The 21,255-nt window shown below is 37.3% G+C and overlaps 1 non-coding gene across 1 annotated transcript; it reads right to left on the bottom strand.

Moving 5' to 3' along the window:
* Positions 1 to 16,547: 16,547 nt before the first annotated feature.
* On the bottom strand, positions 16,548 to 16,666 carry LOC126922926 (5S ribosomal RNA). Its single transcript, XR_007712999.1, has one exon. It is a non-coding gene; the product is annotated as a 5S ribosomal RNA (ribosomal RNA).
* Between the last annotated feature and the right edge of the window lie 4,589 nt (positions 16,667 to 21,255).

Below are 21,255 nucleotides of genomic sequence, written 5' to 3'. Positions count from 1 at the left end.
AGAGGGGAGTAGGGGAGGAGGGGTGGTTGCTATCAATCACACAGGCTGGATGAAAGCCACGCGGTCGGCTCTGTGTCACGCCATTGTGAAATACCAGCTGAAATTCGAGCGCGAATCGTCCGAAATTTTGGAATTTTAATTCAACGGCTAGAAAATCGCTGGCTATTCGACGGATCGACCGGTATTGTCTGCTGTCCGCGACACGTACGGATGCCTGGAAATGATTATTTGCTGGCTGTATGGTGTTTCGATGAGATATGGCTGAATGGAAATTTCAGGGGCGAGCCATAGGTATGGATTGATTGGCGGTAAATATTCGCGGAAAGATTTGTGGTACTATTCGTATTAAAATCTTGTAAGTTGAAAATGGGAATTGTTTCGTTTATGGAACAGACTGTTTTTACGATGCTTGGTAACCGCGTTAAAGGTTTTTAGTATCGGCAATGTAGCAGTATATTTAACAACGTGATTTCCGAGATTTTTCTTACTATTATTTGGGCAAATTCTTGTGTCTGTTCTTTTAAAAAGATCGAATCTCGTAGGTGGTTTTATTCGTTCGACTGGGATTTTCCTTTATTAGCGAGATTCGCGTTTGATCAATATTGTCAACATTTTTCGATATTCCTCTATCTTTTTTAACATTTTTTACGCTTGTTAAAATTTATTGTGTCTTCTATATCTCTTCACGTTTGTTACGTTTCTTCAATTTTTCAAACCAACGATAAGACGGGGCAGACGCAGAAGAAGCGAACAAAATATTTCGATCGCGCAATAAGGTTTGCTTCGATGTTCTTTTAAAAGATCCAGCTCGCTCGTTTCTCAGACAATTTTTCGGCAACTAGAAAACCACATTCCACAGGTACAAATAGAAGAACCGACTAATTAAATCGTGAAAAAGTATAAAACGAAGGCGCTTCGTGGTACCCGGCGTTTAATTTGCGTTACAATCTGGGATTACTGTCAACAGCTTTTATTATACATTCTGGTCGTAGCATTTCGCGAATCGCCTGGTATTTTCTGCCCTAAACGACAACACGTTTCCTCCTCGAACGACATTCCGTCTTTTTATCGTTCACTTTATCGCATTCCCCTTATATCGAATTCATGACCAAGAGATGCATCGGATAGGATGTTCCGTGGCGTGTCCAGCTTGATGTCTCCAACGGACATCATCCGTATTTTTATCAGTGTCTCCCGTAGGATGATGACACGACGTCGCCTCGTGAAATGACAGCAATTAAAATTCCATCGTTCGCGGACCTCGAAAATCGTCTTGTAAACGAGTATCTTTCGATCGATGCTTGTCGTTGATGTAATCTTTTCATTAATGTACATTTTTAAGCAAATTGGTCCAATAACGACGAGACGGAACTCGATGATTTATACTCTGTACCTGCCAGGTAGACGACGCTCGAACTAGTAATAGGATCGTTAAAGAACGATCTAGTAATAAGATCTACGGTAGTTTGGTCCTTTGCAAGACGACCGTACCACTCTACACCTCCTTCTTTATCCTTTCGTCCACGCTGCATATTTCTTCCTTCTTTTGTTAAGTAATTCTTCCTTTTTCGCGGTTCGTTATAACTTTTTTGAAATTTCATCAGCACCTAGTCACGAAGGAATCTAATACCAGGTCCTAGATTTTCATGAAGGCGTCGTGTTCACATAACACGTGCAGCCGAATATTATTTTACCTGGACGTAGGAGGGGGGAAACGAATTAGATGTCCTGGGGCGAGCAGCGGTCGGTTTCTGGTTACACATGGACCTCCTAAGGCTGTCCGGGTTAATAAAACATTGGTACCTACGACAGTAGTCCCTTTATTACGAGCGTGTCGCATGATTTTCGACGGTTTCGCTAGTCTGCCAAGAAATACACTCCGATCAGCATCGTGCTGTGTCAACGAGATATTTTGACTGGTAAAAAAGCAACGTGCTTTCAAAGGGTTAAAAGATTTTTGTTTAACCAACTGGACTAGCGAGGATTCTATTTTCAGATCGGGAGTCTTTGATTATTTTATTTAATTTGCTTGACGAGGTGAGTTTTCGAGAGATTGTGGAATTTTGTGCGAATACTGCACGTATTCTCTTTTATTTGAAATATCAGCGACGACTTAAGAACTCGTAGAATTATATTGTTAAAAACAGGAATATATGAATTGCTATTAATTTAGAATATTGCAATTTACATTCATACGTTAAAAAATATATTTTTCGATCTTGTAGGTAGGAGAGAATTCTTCCTAACTTTAGATATTTTCGATTAATTTTGTCAATAGAATTAACTTTTTGTAGTATCAGCAGGACTAAATAAAAACTGTGTGTAAAAAAGTTTATTACTGATCGGAACTTCACTACGATCGCTAATAACAGGGTATAAAAGATTCAAGATAAATGGCCCAATCACACCGATTATTTTGGCAAAAAATTTTATCAACAACATCAATTTTGTGCACATCTATACTACTGCCCTAAAATTCAGTATAAAAATAATTTATTACAGATTGGAACTTCGCCTTTAATTACATTGTGACCACAGTGTACAGGAAACACAAATGACTTTATAAAACCAATTATTTTCGTAAAAAAAATTTCTCAAAACAATATATTTCCCCACCATTTATATTCATTAATAGCAACAAAATTGATAGGATCGTGATAAAGAAAATGGGATAACGTTGATCGTGGCCACTGTGATATAATATGATGTTATAAATTTAATACACATTTTTGATCTACCTGCTCATTTACATATGAATAGATCGCGATCAAAGATCATTAAGATGAAACAACCGCTCGATGTTGCTCAGAGCGAAAGATAAGGGAGGCAAGATGGTGCGAAGGTTTCGAGCAAAAATCGAGAACGATTTATACCGACTCACGGTAGTCGATCGATCGATAATCCAGCATCGATCGAACCCTTTTCACGAGCCAGACTTGGAATAATTGAGCTGTATGCCCGAATAACCGAATTAACGATATACCTGTCCCTTTATCTGAAATGAATCAACGAAGAGAAGAAAGAGTATTCTCGTCGCGTCATCGAACGCGTCATCAATTATATCGTCAGCAACGCCCTTCGTGATGAGAATGTACAAACACATATATGAATATTTTCATATATCCTTTAGAATTTCCATTAACTCCTTTATTCTTCTCTGATCTCTATGATTAATTTTATCTTGATTCTACTAAAACACTATTTGTCGTTGGCAATTTCCAGCGTTTATCGTAACATTATTTCTCGTAAAAAGAAAGAAAAGCAAAAATGAAATTTACTTCTCAAGTGGACAAAAGAACAAGAAAATAATTTACCAAGGAGGAGAAGGAAGACAAGACTTTCGAATCGAACTTTTCGCACAAATCCGTCGTCAACGAACATGCACCATTTAATCTCAATCAAATAAGCAGGTATTTCACAGAAATAAAAATAAACTGATCTCGACAAGGGAATAATTAATCTCACAGCTTTCAAGAAAAATACTTGCCTCGCAGTTCATTTGGAATGTGTAAACTGAATATAATAATACATCGGGCGATATAAAATTGATACCTGTGGAAAATGGTAGCTTTTCTGTCGAAATAAAAGACCACATAAATACATGTAATCATCGAAATTTGAAAGAAAGATCAATGAAACTGCGATATTTTGCAAGAAATTGCCCGATAAGGAGCGTCGTACAAAACACCCTTGCCGCATTTAAATGGTGACCAGTATCGACTAACGGAGCCGCAAAGTCCACTTAGTTGTTCCGCACGAACGGATCCCGAAATGAGAGGCCCACGAAAGTGTCCACCTCCTTTCTCAAGGATCCATTTACTCTCGTTGCTCATGGCACAACTTCCACGCATCGTCTCCTTCCCACAATGAGCCACCCTTCGTCCTTTTGCTTTCTTTCGAAAAGGATACTGTCCATTCAGCGCGAATGGTACACCTTTCAGAGTATAATGTTAAAAATCGTTCGAGAAAGGCGCTAAGAATAGGATGAAGGATGTTGTAAATAGTATTGTACTGTATAAGAAAGAAAGTGATATTTGAATGAGTATCACGGTAAATAACAATGAGATTTCAGGTGTAATAATGTCTGATATTTTTCTTTTTCTTTTCAGATTCGTGTTTTCCTTTTTGCGTTGACGGATAATGGTAATTGTTATTATTTGTCTTCCGTATATTATAAAGACCATGATCTTTGTATACCAAAGAGTGTATTGCAAATTTAAAAAAGAATTACAGAAAAAATTAACTATTTCGCATGGAATTAAATCTTCTCGGTCGAATTTTTCTGCAAGAGAGAGACTTCCGCAACAGTTTCCCCGCCAATAAATAAATAAATAGACACGATGTCGTACAACGTATAGCTGAATATATCAGCTTCTTATCGTGCAAGTACATGTACTCTATCAGGCGTGAAGAACTTCGATCGACGCCGATAAAATCTATACGTGTTCGAGCCTTTCTCTTTGTTCTTTTCCAAACGAAGTTGCGAAGTTAGGTTTTCAAGCCGTACGAATCGGTTCCACGCTTAACAGATATCCGTGACGATCCCTCGACCGCTTTACACGACGCACCTATCCAAAGGTACATAAACGCCTCCAGTAAAATCCATGACGTGCGCGATATTCAACGATGATCTTTAACTCTCCCCCTGTAGCTCTTCCGACATTACCGCGCACCTCTGTCAGTTCAAATCCAAGGCTATCACGTGCTTATTTCGTTCGATGACGCGTACGATTCTTCAACGCGAAATTCATCGCAGCTGGAACGCGCTCCATCGAAGAATCTTGAAGAATTGTTGGTAAAAGTGACCCGCTATTTCCAGAAATTTGTCATGTTTTCAGGTGGTTAGGAATCTTTCGATTGTCCTCTCGCATTAATTTTCCTTCTCGTATTAATTTTCTAAAGAATTGTTTGATAGACCGTAGAATAGAATTGACAAGGGATAGGAAATTGTAATAAATTATTCCTTTTGGTATTTAAGACAAGCAGTACGATTTAGAATATAACGAAATATTTATCCAAATAAAGAATATCAAAGTCAGAAATTCGGTAGAATCTTTGTTATTTTCGTCAGATTTTTTCTATCTGAATTTAATTTTTTTAGTGGAATAGCTACTTTTTTAAAACACGTGATAATTCTGTTATTATATGATTCTGATTCATTATTCCGTTATTAGATTGTGTATATAAACCAGACAAACCGTAAGGTTCAACCAAGACACTTGCATCTAGCAAGCTTCTTGTCGGCAGCGATCCCATGATAACGTCAGCAACAATTGAAAAACAGAATAATTCCCTTCAGGTGGAACACCAACATTAGACCAAGTCGTAAAACCCTGCCTGGACAATTTACGAGGCAGCAACTCTTGCAGCTGGAGTTGTTTACCGCGCCTTTTTCGCGTATACATCGCGGTACAGTTATTTCCATTGGCAGTACCGCGCTGCAACTTCATCTTCAAAGACGAAGACCGTTCGAAGAGGTCGGGCAGAAGTTGTGTAGTTTAATTGTTTACAGACACACGAGAGGCCCACGGTACGACTACATAGCCTCGTACGATTCCGCGAGGATGCATTTTGGCTGCCCTAGAATTAACCTGGCGTGGGGCCCGCAGAAAAATTGCAGGGTAGCAAAAGCTGAGGAACGCGGCGACCGTAGGAGATGAAGAGAAGAGAAACGAGGATATTAAGTGTGGGAAAGGCGAAGCTGGCCCACATGACGCGAGAAAAGTAGTCCTCGTGATCCTTTCTAAAGTGGGAATCACGTTTCTTTTTATTTCTTTATAATGCACATTGCTTTAGATATTTTGTATACACACGATCCGGTCGAATATACAGACGACATTCAGTTGATTTCTTGCGAAAAAGTAAGGAGAAAGTATAGAATAAGATTTTTTCGTTCGAGCCTCGGTTTTCGAAAACATCGAGTTTAAAAATTTTTCGAATGAAAACTGAAAATTTTTTTTGTCCAATATTTTCTTTTCATTGTTTCAAAAGGAATTACCTCGTTGTTATTCGGCCAGATTTTGTATTATGTGCATTCTTATGTGCACTCGCCTGATCTTCGCCAGCAAATATCCCATAAATATATAAATATTCCCTGTCTAACTATGATTCGATAAATTCATAAGTTTTATTAGGGAAATTTTTGATATTTTATATCCTGTAACTCATGGTTTTATAATATCGGATCGAATATCCTACTGAATTAATATTCGTGATGCGGATTATGGATCAAATTCAACGAAAGAAAATTGTAACTGTACCTACTCTGAATTTAATTCTAAACTACAAGGTTATCGGATATCAATTATGGATATCAAACTACTGGATATCAATTGCGTATAAAATTTCAATGTTTCGTTGCACACATAGAGGCAAAGATTTAAAATACTTCGAATATGGGAAATTTTGTTCCTCGTTTTTTCAAAGATTTCATAGACGCACAAACAATGAAACAATATTGTTTGCAGTGATTTAGATTTTTTATTTAACGAATGAATGAGTTTGCAAGAGTAAATTTTTAAATTTCTTAGGTAAAATAGTAAAATGCTGAAGATCTATAGTGTTTCAGATCTCTCAGGTGTATTTGGTCGATGTTTGCGTATTTTCTTACAATAAATCTTTCAATACATAGGAAATCATAAAGCATTAGAAGAATCGTTTTCAATTATTTCGAACGTTTCCAGATTTCCCTTACGTTCAACATATATTTTATTCTAGAAATAAACGAAGCCAAGGTATTACGATTTTACGATATTTAAAATCTCAAAAAATAACAAAATTCGAAAGCTTTTTTAAAAAATATATTAATTTCGTTAAACGTACGAAACACACCAAGCTACCAATATCTCCCCATACTTTCGATCTTCGGGAGAAATCGATTCAATCTTCGATTTCCTTAAGAAAAAAACATCCCTAAATATAAATTAAAACTTTCGTACACGCTTTCAACGATAAAAAAAAAAAAACAATCTCATTGCGGAAGTAAAATGAAATATTCAAAGATTCGAGTCGCGTCATTTTTAACGGTTCGCAGAGAGCAAAACGTATTCGTGACCGAGTTACGACGTTTCGATTCGCATAAATCGACACTTGAGTATCGTTCTGGCTTTGTAGCGTGATATACACGCAGCGGTTGGCTCTCTTCCTCTCTCCCCCTCTTCCTCTCTGTCGTTTGCATAACGCGAAATTGCCACTGAAAATGGCCACGCACGGTTATTATTGAAATTTCTCGCGGTCACACGGACATGACCCTATTCCGAAGCGCAGTTACGCGCGAGAACGAGAACAGCTTCGGACGGAACACGTTCATCAATGGATCGTCATCTTCCTTCGAATCGGCGATTTCACCTCGATCGGACCATTACCACGGGTTATCGAGAGGCTGCGGTGGATTTCGCATGACGACTGCCGTTTGTCGACGTCGTGGTTTCTACGGTTTGATTAATGAAACGCGTGGAGAATCGTTCAATCGTCCGAAGCTACCTTTTTTGCCTGCGAAATCATAACCAGTAACCGATTCGGCGTACATTTGGAAAGCGCATGGTGAAAGATAACGTTCTAGCGACAAATTAATGACAAATTGTTTTTGGATCTTTAGTGGGTTTGTTAATCACTTGGCTTGGCATTTAATCGACGTCTGTTATCTGCGTTTATTTAATTTCGTGATATTTGACTGGGAATAATCTTTGACGATATAATACAATAAATGTGTATCGCAGTTGTAATAGAATAATGTTAAATTTGCATTTATTAACCATTCACTTTAAATTAAATCGATGGTCGTAATTGTGACGACTATTTAATTTTATAATATTTAGTTGAGAATAATCTTTGATAAATGTATGTTTCGATTACAGTGAATTAATATTATATTGCACAGATTAAAAGGAATTAAATAAATCGTAATCATTTATTCTATAGCAATCGAAACGTTGTTATGTAGTAAAAAAAGTATTTCATTGCTACCAAGGGGTTAAGAAGAAATAACAAATTCGTCAAGTTCTTTATTGCAAAATAAAGTTTGCGCAGAGGACAATTAAAATAGTACACGTGATATATTTCAAAACTTGAGAATTTAGTAACATGGCAGACGTTGTACCAAAACTTAATATAATATGCTTAATATTTTTGTTATGTTGGAATAATTTAGAGTACTAGAAATTGATAGTAGAGGAAACATAAAAGTAGCATTAATGGTAAATTTAATGGTCGGTACATTGATCCTTAATTGAAGAATGTTAGAGATTAAAGTTCGATATGGAAGGTAGAATGACTAATAGTCAGACAGTACGAGATAGTTTACGACAAAGTGACAAATGGCATTTTCAAAGAACATTAATGATCCGTGAAGAATCTGATCTAAAATGTTGAAAGACTCCTGAGACGATAAAAAATAAACAGTCAAGGAAAAAGAATATATAATATTCGTGATAAGTTGATAGTAATTTGTCTTGCAACGTTACAACTAATCTAACGCGATCTGTCGAAAACGTTCTTAGATACAAAATTTATACTCATATTTATAAATATATTATAAATACGAATAAATATATTTATATACGTGTAAAGAATCATAACCTCGAGATATATTTTCTTTTACTTTCTATTTGTTGGCAAGCAAAAAAACAGATAGGTATTTTCAAAGGAACGAAATTACCCATAAAATTCCATTCCACCAGCGACGATTGCCTCGGATGCAATCTAATTTCTAAAGTTCCCGATGAAACCTTCTAGTTTACGAGCGGCCATTCTTTAACTTTTACGTAACGCACACGCATCGTAAGAGAAACATATCTACGTAACTAATGACCGCAACAGTTTTATGATGAATGCACAGAGACGTCGGAGCGCGCGGAGAAAGGAAAACGGTTGCTTCGATGAGACAAATCGCATTTTCTCAACGACACGTTGCCATTAATTGACTCTTCCATCTCATCTATTGCATCCATCGCAATTCGAGCGCTCATAAGTATCGTAGCTCCCGCACAGTAATCGCGAAATTGACGTTTCAATTAATTCAACGATTACGAAATCATGAGTATACAGTTCGAAGGAGGTTTGCTAGATGTATAACTTTCGTTTTGCTTCGTTTCTAATTATGAACGCGTCTCTCCACGTCGATCCTGCACGCTCGATGAGAATTCCGGTAGGATATTTATAATTTAACGTTTGATGACCCTACGTCATACGTTTCACAGGGATTTTGATCGATGATTATTGACAAACGAGCGAAGGATAAGCGTTGCGGAAACTAATGTTACTTTCTCTGTGCAGATCTTTACGGGCACCGATCGCAAATGGAGACGTAGATGAGGAAATATAATTGATACGAGCGTAATGAAACACGAAGTCGGTTTTAGTCATTAATTCGTACGCTCATTCGTCTTGTTGCATTCTAATTGCGTGTACGATGGTAATTTTTTACTATTATTTTTTCCTCCTCGCGGTTTTTACATCTCGCGAGATAACGTCGATACACGTAATTTCTTTGAACATGTGTCTTTTTCGTGATACATATTAATATAGATCTTTCCTTTCAGCTGCGAAACAATCATAGATAACACAACATTCTCTTCCTTGCAGTGACGAATATTCGTACAATTTGATCGCTATACTATACTCTTCACGATCATAGGAGTACAAAATTTATGAGATTCTATCTCACATCACCAAAATCCTCAACTCTATCCTCGACTACTACCCAATTATAGAGAAAGGAGGAATTTCTTAAACAGCCAATTTGTGGCAAATTGACCTGAACTTTTAGTACTTGTTACATTCATTACTAAAGGTTGTATATTACCAAGTATATTATTGGCTTTCCTAGTAAGATAATATATTATTTTACTGCTTTTTTCCATCGAATCAAGCAACGAAATGTTCACAACTACTCAGAAATGTTTGCTTTAAAGAAACTCATTTTACACTTCGTTATTCCCTCCCCATCAATTTTTATTAATTATATATATTGCGAGATATATTATTGGCTTTCCTAGTAAGATAATATATTATTTTACTGCTTTTTTCCATCGAATCAAGCAACGAAATGTTCACAACTACTCAGAAATGTTTGCTTTAAAGAAACTCATTTTACACTTCGTTATTCCCTCCCCATCAATTTATATTAATTATATATATTGCGAGATCATTCAAGCCCAGAATTACTCAAAAATTTCATTCCCCGAGAACCAACCATACAACTTGCACTCAATTCACTTTACACGATACTTTCCAAACGATCGACATCGATGGTCATACACGTACCAGTACCATATGGTTGCGTCACTCGAAGTCTAACAATTCCAAAGCTCGACAATCAAAATCATCGATAGCAAGCAACAATCGCAGGCTGAAAAGCCCGATAGGCAAAGAATCATTTCCATGCACGTTACCCGGTAATAGTCGATCTACAACGCGATCGTCGATCGCAGTTTTGCGGCCGGCCAAATCGAGCTAGGTCACGGTGACAAATGGCCGCGCGATCAGGATCGCGTGTGATAAATTCCTAGCTCACGGTATCGTTGTACAGCTCCGACGAGTCCAGGAGCAACCGGTTCCAGATCACGATGATATAGGTTTACCCGGTCGCGGAGGATCGATCGATATCGGCCGATAAATCCCATTATTAATGCGGTCTATCGCAAGAAGTTGATAAATTGCCGACGAAGGGTGAACACGCCGTGGCCGCGTCGGTCTCACGTTACAAAACGATCCCCCAAGGCCGCACGGAGAGATTTATCCGGCAACTTCCTCATGATTTTCGCGATCCTATGCATCGCGAGGTCCGCCTAATGACGCGAGCTCTTTTTTTTTCCTTGTCGTGTGGACGCCGAGACCGGTGTCGCTGGTTCGACGGAAAATTATCGTGCTTGAGAACCTGCACGATTTTTAACCAAGGAGTTTTCTGTTGGCAGGATGAATAGGAAATTGATGGCGAACGATGGACGTACAAGAAGAGGAAGGGCTGGAAATGTGAGACCCAGAGGTGGATGGCTCGTTGAGATTTATGGCGGTTCGGTGGAAAATAAGAATTTAGAATTTTTCTTCCTGGAGTACGGGTGGTGGTCTCCAGTATGATGCAGAGTTGGAGTTTCCTACGTGGTGATTGATTCTTGTATATTTGTTACAATATTTTTGAAACGGCACTTGCAAAATTTCGTTTGGTTTGCTTGTTAAGTTCTAGACCAACGACAAACAAATTTTAATCGATATTTTTCTTCGTGAATTTTAATAAACTAGGGTGTCTTTTTATACGCATAGGTATGTATGCTTTTACATTATCTATCTATGCATGTACCCATGGATCTGGATATTCGATATAAATTGAACGATATAAATTGTTTATTTTCTAGGAATACAACTTCTTCTTGTAAATAATAAATAAAATATCATATCAGAACATAGGTATCAAAATCACGCGACATCGTTATTTCAATATTCCTCCCTTCCCCTCAGAATCTTAAACCCTGAGAACCAGTCAGCTCCTTGAAAACCTGCTGCAACCGGAAAGGGTTGATCATATCCTTCCATCTGCGGCGATGTAACTCAATGAGCTCATGCTGGAAACAGACTGTCACCAGAACAGTATCACCGTTTCACCGTTATTACTGTTCGTCGAGACCTGTTCCCCTCTGCCTCTCAAAACACCTTTCTCCGTTCTTTCGAAACAGAAACTGACCTGAATCGCGGTGCATCTATCACGAGGAAGAATCGCGACGAGACACGTACCTATACGTCGTTCGATGCACACGCCGCGCCGGTGGTAACGTTGGTGTACACGGCTGCCACATTCTGTGTGTATTCTCTCTCTTTCTCTCTCTCTCCGTTGTTAATATTATTGCATGGCGCAAGCCGAGTTCTGCAGCCGGCTGCAGGTGCGTCGCTTCTCCACGCTCGATCCACCAAGGAGACGTTTCGGTGTGCATTGTGATCGAATGATATAATAAAGGCTGAAGTCCGTGGGAAACGGAGAACAGAACCACCTGACGCATCGTCGGCTACGACGTAGAGAAAGCCGCGCCGCAGGATAGGCCACGTGACCGGGACCGATGCTACGACGCCGTAAATACCGATCCCGTCGGAAACTGTCGAGAAAACGGGAACGAAACGTTCCCTTTTAAGAGACGTCGCCTGACTGGGCGTTTCAATGGATTTAGGATGGCGTGGTTTCTGAGGTGTTCCACGATCCTCTTCCACTTCGTCGTGGGACAGTGCCGGTGGTTTGACTCGATGCATATTACATCTTTCGTTGTGTAATTTCTGATGTAGGTTGTTTTGTACGGCGAATGAGTTTGTGTTGAAAGGTAGTGGATCTTTCTATAGGATAACGATCTCTGATATCGTGGAACTTTGATCGAAGATCATGCGGCAAAGATACGATAGGAATCCACCTTTGTCGATTTTTTAACTTTTGTTTTAGTCGGTAGCCAAAAGGATGTATTTTGATATGAAATAGTTGGGAATCATAGAATCGAAAATATAGGCTTTTTGAAAATATGCGATAAATGTTTTGTAAGAAACGAATAGTATTAATTTAATTTAATTAACGTTAGTCTATATAACTAACGTTATTAATATTCCTTAAATGTCCAAGGAAATGATAAAAACATATATTTAACCTTAAGAACAAAGGGAACAATAATATCGATGTAAAATTGATTGACAACAAGTGGAATTGTAAAATTGCTTTTCTATGAAACATGAGCAATATTACTTATCACTGTTTCCATCTGTGACCTTTAATTAGTATTATTCAGTCTCTCCAGTTTTGGAAATCTTCAATTAAAGAGTGATTATGGTATAATGTTTTGCCTCAGTTGTATGTATATATCACCTATAATAGGTGTGTATTGTTCTAATAATAAATTGTAACATAAGGATAATATATACATGTAATTGACGCATATAAAATGTCGAATATAGTAGTCAGTAATTATATTTAAATGAAATGCATCAAACTAATCCTCGCATTAATTTACATCAAATTACGATAAATGATGGCACTTATAATAAATCAATGAACATCTGAAAATCTAGATTGTGCTTTTAAGAACGTCCCGTATAATATAATGACTGGCAGATTAGTAAAATGGTGACGCAGGTCAACGCCAAACGTGAAAGGACTAGCGCCAAGGAGGAGCAGTCAAGTCAGCAGATCCCATGTCCACGAATTGTTCGTGCACGGTGTCATGAGTTTACGATACGTCTATCGCTGTTAAGTGTGCAGATGCCAGGTCCTAACAGTTCACATGGCCATCAGAAATGCAGACCCTTCTCGGCCATAAAATAATTTTTAGGCTCCTGACTTGAATGGTCGACTACAGCATAAAAATATTAATTAATGCGTTATCAAAAATAACCTTCTCCGAGGCCTGAATCATAAACCCGATCATCTTAACGTTTTTTGTGTCGTTGAAAATTAGAAATTATTTGACAAGTATAAGTATCTAACGCGGTTGGCGATATCGTGGGCTAATTTATTTATGTGGATTAAATAAATTTAGAAGTTTTAATTGAACAGCATATTTGCAATTAGTAAGTCTCACTGAGATTGTCTCAGTGAAGATTAAATATTTCACTTTATAAACATATTTTGTTAATGTTACTCATTACCCATTCTTAACGCTATGAGAGATGACTAGTTTTGAACTTAATTTTTATGAGAAGAATAACGAAACGTATCATTTTTCTTATATTTGTAGGAAAATCCAATAACTCCGAATATTTGAAAAGTAAAAAGATAGTAAATAATTAAAACAATGTGCAAATAGATAAATAGCTAAACACACATGCATATTATACATTAACAATTAACACTCGCATAGCGTTAGTGTAACGTTGTCCCACGGTGTGATATTACATGAAAGAATATTAAGGGCGTACTGTAATTAACATAAACTTTTCCATGCTTTACGTTCGCTACTTTTTATAATTTTATAACTTATAACAGACGGTCAGAGATAATTGCTAATTCCTAATTAATTCCTAATTAATTCCTAATTAATTCCTAATTAATTTCTCTTTAATACGATCATTGTACCAACGATTGTATCACATTTGTATATTTATACAAAACGATTTTATTTTCCTTCAAACCACATAATCGAACTCTAATAATTACTAAGGAGTATCTACTTAGCCATCTAACGTCATATTCAAATCTTGTTGAAGTCCATCCTAATAGAAAGGCGAATACCTCGCATATATCTAACGTTGAATTAACTACTACAAAACGAAGAGTGCAAAAGCGTAAGCCTAGCATCAACGCGGAATCATTACGTCGTTGAATCGAACAAAAATCTGTGTAGCATAAATTGCAGACTTGACTGGTTCGTTCATCGAGCCTGTTGCACCAACCGTTCGGAGACTGTCGAAGTAACTTTTATGAAAATATAATTATTTCAATAACTTCCTTGATAACGTTTTCATCATCATCATCATCATCATCATCATCATCATCGCCGACGTCATCGTGCACGCACGTATTACTGTAATTACGCTGTCAAACAGCGACAAAAGAAAACAGTTCGAAATGGAGAAAAAAAGAAAGATCGAAATAAAGAAAGGAAGGAAAAATACACGACAGATGATGGAACGATATTAACAAACAGATGACAGCGGTACCTCTCTGCATCGGCAATTAGGGATATCATTAACGAAGGAAAGCTGATACAAGTGCAGGGAGAGGAATGTGTTACGAGAATGCAAAAGGTGATAGGGGAAAATTACGGTGCGCGATCAAAAATTAAAGTCGCTCTCCTTGTTATTACTCGTGTTCGATGAGCGCGTTCACGGAGTAATTGAACTCGTGGTTGAATGTTACCGCGAGCGTAATAATATGAAAATAGATTGTGAATTGGAAAGGAGTACTTACGCACGTCAAGGAACGTTTATATTTCCTTCGATAATTGCCCCGTACTGTATTTGTGAATAAAAATGCAGTTGGCTATTTGATGTCATACGTAGACAACGAAAGAGGGAAAAATAGATTAAAATTTGATAATTTTATAATTCTGTACTAATTTAAAATATAACGGAAATAATTTGCGTTAATTGTGACACACATATATATAGATAAATTCATAAGAACGATTTATTTGAAATACTTAGGAATTAATCGAGAAACTGTAGAATATCAATAACTGCAATAAGTAGATCAATAAGGTACGTGAAGAATTAATGATCTTGTATAAGCAAATATGTTGTATAAGTATGTGTCACGTGTGCGTGTCATGAATAGATTTTACGAAAATCTTATTAACAAGCTGTTACGATACGTGCAATTATACGCGATAAAATATTTTCTGGTATATTTATATACGTGTACAACCACCATATTGTATTTTCATATAATAAAATACAATGATATACATGTATACTTATGAAATGAAGAAAAAATGAGAAGAATAAAAAATGAAGAAAATAACGTCGCAACTTTATCAAGCATAAGAAAAAATGAACTGAAACAAAACAAATTTAATATAACACAGCATAATACGATATGAAAATATAATCTAACAAAATAACCTACGCTTCCTAACAATATCGTCCATTAACTAACAATTAAAATAACTCTAAAAAACCTACCTCAAAACTTTCATAATCGGCAAAGCGATCACTCGAAATTCATTATAATAAAAAAATTCACCACTATTTCCTTGTGCAGAACATATTCTTTACACAACCATATAAGAAAGCACAGTTAACCATGACAATAATCATTAGAAACACAGACCAATAAAACGACTTCGCGAAACATGTTTCACAGGAGTATCCATTTTTATACGAATAGGCAAAGGAAAAAGGAGAAACGTCGAACGTTAGTGTATTTTCGAGCGACTCCCACGAGTTGGGAAGGATCGACCTAAGTAAAAGAGAGGTGTCAGTACGCCCCCGCTCGAGAACAAGAGTCGAAAAAGCCTACGAATTATTCCAACCGTTTGCTCTCAACGGGATATCGAGGTGGTATCCTGCGGGGCACGGCGTGGTGCCGTGCCGCTATCATCCGAAGCTTTCACCATCGTCATCATCATCGTCATCTGGCAGCTCCCTATTCCAATGGTCGCTGCCCTTAATGGATCGATTCGTCATAACTCGTTTCAACACCTCTACCAACTTCGACTATCGATCCCGATGATCTTCTGCGATCACCATTTTCGTCGAACTAACGCGATCGAGATGTTAGATTGTCGAAGGTTGTCTTTAATTGCGTGGCGAATTATTGCGAAGTTTGATAAGTGCGAGACGATCTCATTTGTGTCTCATTGTTCAGTGAACTCGATAGATTCGAAGAATTCAAGCTCGAATTCTGAGAAAATATCTTTTTGACATGTCGAGGAGATGGATTCTAGTTCTCAAGATTGGTAACTAATAGGTGGATTGGGTTATGCATTTATAGGAAATTTAAAGATGAGAAATGCGCGGAGTATACGTAATATGGAAAATGTAAAAAATTATCAAGAATTAATATTAAAAATTCGTAGTTATTAAAATTTAATGGAAGAATCATCTTGGAATAATATAGAAAATATAAGAAAGACTAAAAAAAAAGCCAACAGCACATGGAATTCCCAAGCGGTCACCCATCCAAGTACTATCCATGCCCAACACAACTTAACTTTGGTGATCAGACGAGAACCAGTGGACCTTGTGTGGTATGGCCGTTGGCTGTAACGGTCAAGAGTATTACCTCTATTTCTTTATAATTATTTACGTATTTTTTAATAAAAGATATAGAAAATCATAATAATCTTTTCACAATCTTTATTAGAAATAAAAAGTGAAGAATAAAATATTTCTCACCTACTATGTATCTAAAATCAATATTCAAACACTAAAAATATACTTTTTGCTTATACCAATTTCTCCTACCTTGAAACAAATATCTTCTCCCAATTCAAATAACATTCACCCTCGTTTCAGCCATCTTATATATCAAAAAAAAGAAGAATAATTTCAATGCCAGTTTATTTCAATAATTTTATGATTTCTTTCACAATCCATCTATTTCTTTCCTTATGAACTCCAAGAATAAAAGAAGTTGAATAAACATTTTCTTAAATTAGACGTCGCGAAACCCAGATTAAGATCAGCAGTTAGAGTTGATACGTGAATATACCTCTCCCTTTGCTGATTCTAAGCAGTGGAAATTAGTTCACATCTTTCCCCAAATAAAAACGTATTTATAGGTCCATCTTCCTTTATACAATCGCGAAGATAGAAACTGTCATTATTGGTTGAAAATCTCACATTTACCGTATCACCGTATCATCATTGGACCATATCACCGAATGACGATCCATATGGGGGATACCAAAGAACCATCATTCACATATCAACCGCAGATAATAATCTTTGTTATAACTGAACGTTAACAGTTATAGCTTTCGATAAGACGCCTGAGTCGCAACTGAGCGCACGTCGAAGAGAAAACAGTCAGGGCCTACTTGAGGATACGTGATCCTCTTAGGGTGGCCTAATTGGACACGCTACATATTTGTACTTTGATCTTGTGAAAGGTTACCACTGGACTTTGAATTATCTTTAAACACCAATTCAGACGCGCCCAGTAATTTAGTCGAGTAATTTAGTAACCGATGGTGCGTCAACACGAAAATTTAGTCGAATGGTTCAGTAAAACGATCTAGCGAGAAGATCCAAGAAGAAGCCAATTGAATAGATCATAAATTAATAATCCAGGTATACAAATTTGATCGTTGTGACCATAGTTAGAATTCCGTTTCTCCTAAAACAAATTCTTATAGTTTCCACGTAAGCTCGATCAGGAGAAACATAACACTCGTGCGTGTGAAACGCGGGCTTCCTAACCTAAAAAAATATCCACGCGCGCCTCGGCTGACACCTGGTACAATGGTCGGCAATTTCTACGAGTAAACCGCGTTTACATATGCATACAAAGCGGTGGTTCCAGCTCGACAATGTGCGACACAGGCGGCCACTGCATCAATTCGAGAAAAATAAAAACTCCAGTGGCAAAGACGACTATGACGCGGTATGGTTTACCGCACGTCCATAGAAACGTCGTTGGATAGAACGTCGGCCATTTATGTAGCCGCCTGGAGGATCGGATTAATAGCCGTTGTACCTAGCCTGCGGGAGCGGATATCATTCCTTGCACCTTGTTTCCCGTTCCTACGCGAACGCTGACAATTTGCAAGGCCAAATAGGGCGGCTCATTTAACCGGTAGATTTATTCGCCGATTTCTTGCCAACCTGACGATCGAAGACTATACGATAGCGGGACAAGAAAGGAATTATTGGGATTTTCGTCGAGCGTACGTGTTAATGGTGTTAGATCTGTGTGCGTTTAGAGAAATAGCGATTTGACCGATGATTTCAGTAAGGATAATGCGAAATTGGTGAATATATATGATATATATTGATAAAATATAAATTGGTGTAATTTTCGAGCGACGATAATAACTTTTCTTTTATTCGTGAATGAATAGAGTTCAGTAGTAGAGTATTCAGAGTATTCAGAAATGGAAAGTGACAGCATTGGACGTAGATGAGTCCACAATGATTAGAAAGAGTAATACAAATAGAAATCAAAATAGAATTTATCTTTTCAATGGAATACCTATATCTAATGCATATTTTTAATATCACATCCTGATAGCAGCTACGAGACTATAGTTTCAAATATCACTGTATATATGTACAAAACTAGGCATCTCGCTGTACTTTATCCAATATTGAACTTTCTTATCAAATATCAACTTCGATAAAAACGAATCAGTTAAGCTATACAATACGTATAGCGAAAAATATATTTTAGGAGCGTATGTAACAAGCTGTACATCGCGAACACGCCATCAACCCTATCCTTCCATCACTCTAATTCAGCTTCAACTAAATCTTCGTACACGTTCGAAAGTCACGGAAAGCAGCTCACAATCACGGATTTAAGCACGCCAATCGTGGATCCCTTTCGGAGTCCGGGAACGTTCGTTATTCCTAGTATGCGCGAGGCGGTGTAACCTTACGTAGCGTTCCTAACTTGGCAGCAACAATTCGCTACGCCAAATAGGGCCGGTTATTTAATGCTCGTTGGACTTGTTTATTCGATCCGTGCCGCACAATTGAATTGCGCCCATTAAATGCTGTCGGAGAGACAGCGAGGAGAGCTTTCCGCGGCGTGCACACGCGGATCGTCGCTTATTCGCGCGTATATTCCACGTGAAAATTCAATATTTTACAGAAGCAGATAATCTAGACGGTTACGCGGGGCTCTGTATTTTCTTCGAAGCGGAATGCTGTTCGTTCTCCGCGTGTACCATTACCCCATTACCCGGGCTATGAAGACGTATGGCTCTATTTTCCAGGCTGAAACTGAAGGTACAATTTGCCCTGTCAAAGAAAGTTATTATACCGACGGTGCAGAAGAACGCGTTGCTGCGCCGTGATTTACTGGAAGCAAGGATTATATTATTGGAAGCGTGTAACAATTTGCCAAAATAAATGGTCATTGGTAACAAATAGCTGGTGTGTAGGTTAAACAAATTTTTGGGGTCAGCATGGTTTTATAGATAAATAGAAACTTTTCTATTAACATATAACTGAAATATGATCAGATTGTTATTAATAGTTATACTAATATATTATGCGATATACGGAGTATCTGAAGCTTCTCATTAATTCGTATAAATTTCACCGGAGTCAGCGTTACAGATAATAACAAGAGTAAAGCGTTATTTAAGGAAAAGTGTATAACTATTTTATTAAAACGTTGTTTAATTAAACGTTTATTGAACGTTTTATTAGATAACGTTAAAAATATGAGAAATTATACGATAACACTGTTTTTCGTATCATAACGAATTAATTATAAAAATCAACATTGCATGGAACTTTAAAAAAGAATAAAGAGAACTCATGGTATTGTCTTCAATTTATATACGTTTCTTATTATAAATTGTGATAATCAAGTGCCATTGCAATTTATAAGTTATATATATTAATATATTTTTCTTCTGAAATTAACATATAACATAATGAAAACAATAAATACTAGACAAAATTCATATTTAATATGGATTAAAGTTTCAGCATTTTATGTGAAAACAAAGAGGAAATGATTTTTGACAAAAATAGGATGGATATTGATGGAAAGAAGAACGCATAAACGTTTCCCGTCTTATGGGATATCAATTACATTCTGCTGTCGCCCTTGGCGCGAAAATATCATTAGAATCAATAACACCGACTAACCTTCCCCCAGGGTCATCCCTCTTAGCTTGTGTATTCGCGATTCTGCACCCTAATATTTCCCTTCGTGGAATTTCCACGATGGTACTATCACTCAATGGCATTGTGTCTTGTATTTGGCCATGTTACAAAACTTTTCTTTATCCTCTTTCGATCATTCATTTCTTTACAGCAACGTGACGAAGATATGCGGGAAGATTAACAACACTTCAATGATTTAAAAATTTGTTTCCAAAATAGAATTGATTAAGAAATAAATCATATTTAGTGGAGTTTTCCTACTATTTACTCCTATTTTAGAATTAAATATTTAAGTGTTTTTAAATATTTTAATATTGCAATTAAATATGTTTCGATTTTTCGTATCCAGAAAATTTTCTTAAAATACTTTAAACATACAAAAATATTATGAAATAATTGAATAAATATTGATATTGAAATGAGTGTGCTAAAAACGAAACAAAAGACAAGAATTATTCTAGAACGAGCATTAATCGGAATACATTTTCCATTAGCAGAATACAAAACTCATAGTGAAAGATTATACCGTTTTCATCTCTTAAAATACTCCATTGTTCTTGTTTCTCCAAAGCATCAGAAACCAGGAGCTCGCTCTCTCCATATCTTTCGTCGGTTTAGTGGTAATATTTTTTCGGTATGACCCTCAGGAGCTGGCGGTCTTGTCAAGTTGTTGGAAGGACACGCGAAATCCGGCGTCGTCGCAACAAGGAAGGGTGGAACGAGAAATTGGAGACGCGTACACGGGGAAAAATATATACGTGGCCCGAAGGTCCAAGGGGCCGCGACGTTGTCTTCTGCAAGGAGGATTTGCCTTCGAGGAGGTTGCGGTCGCTACGAGGGAAGAAACCACCCCGCTAAGCCACCATGATTCCACGAGATAAACCCCCATATTATGTCGCCTGGGATAATACGAAAAACCCACCGCGAGATGCGGTCCACTCGTGTGTATAGAAGTATCTGTGTACACAGGGTGGCGCCAAACGAAAGAACACTGGATGTAGTTTATGG

The sequence above is a fragment of the Bombus affinis genome, chromosome 1, assembly GCF_024516045.1.
Source record: "Bombus affinis isolate iyBomAffi1 chromosome 1, iyBomAffi1.2, whole genome shotgun sequence".
NCBI classification, from domain to species: domain Eukaryota; kingdom Metazoa; phylum Arthropoda; class Insecta; order Hymenoptera; family Apidae; genus Bombus; species Bombus affinis.
The sequence above is the reverse complement of the archived record's forward strand: the minus strand, read 5'-3'. Positions and strand labels throughout refer to the sequence as shown.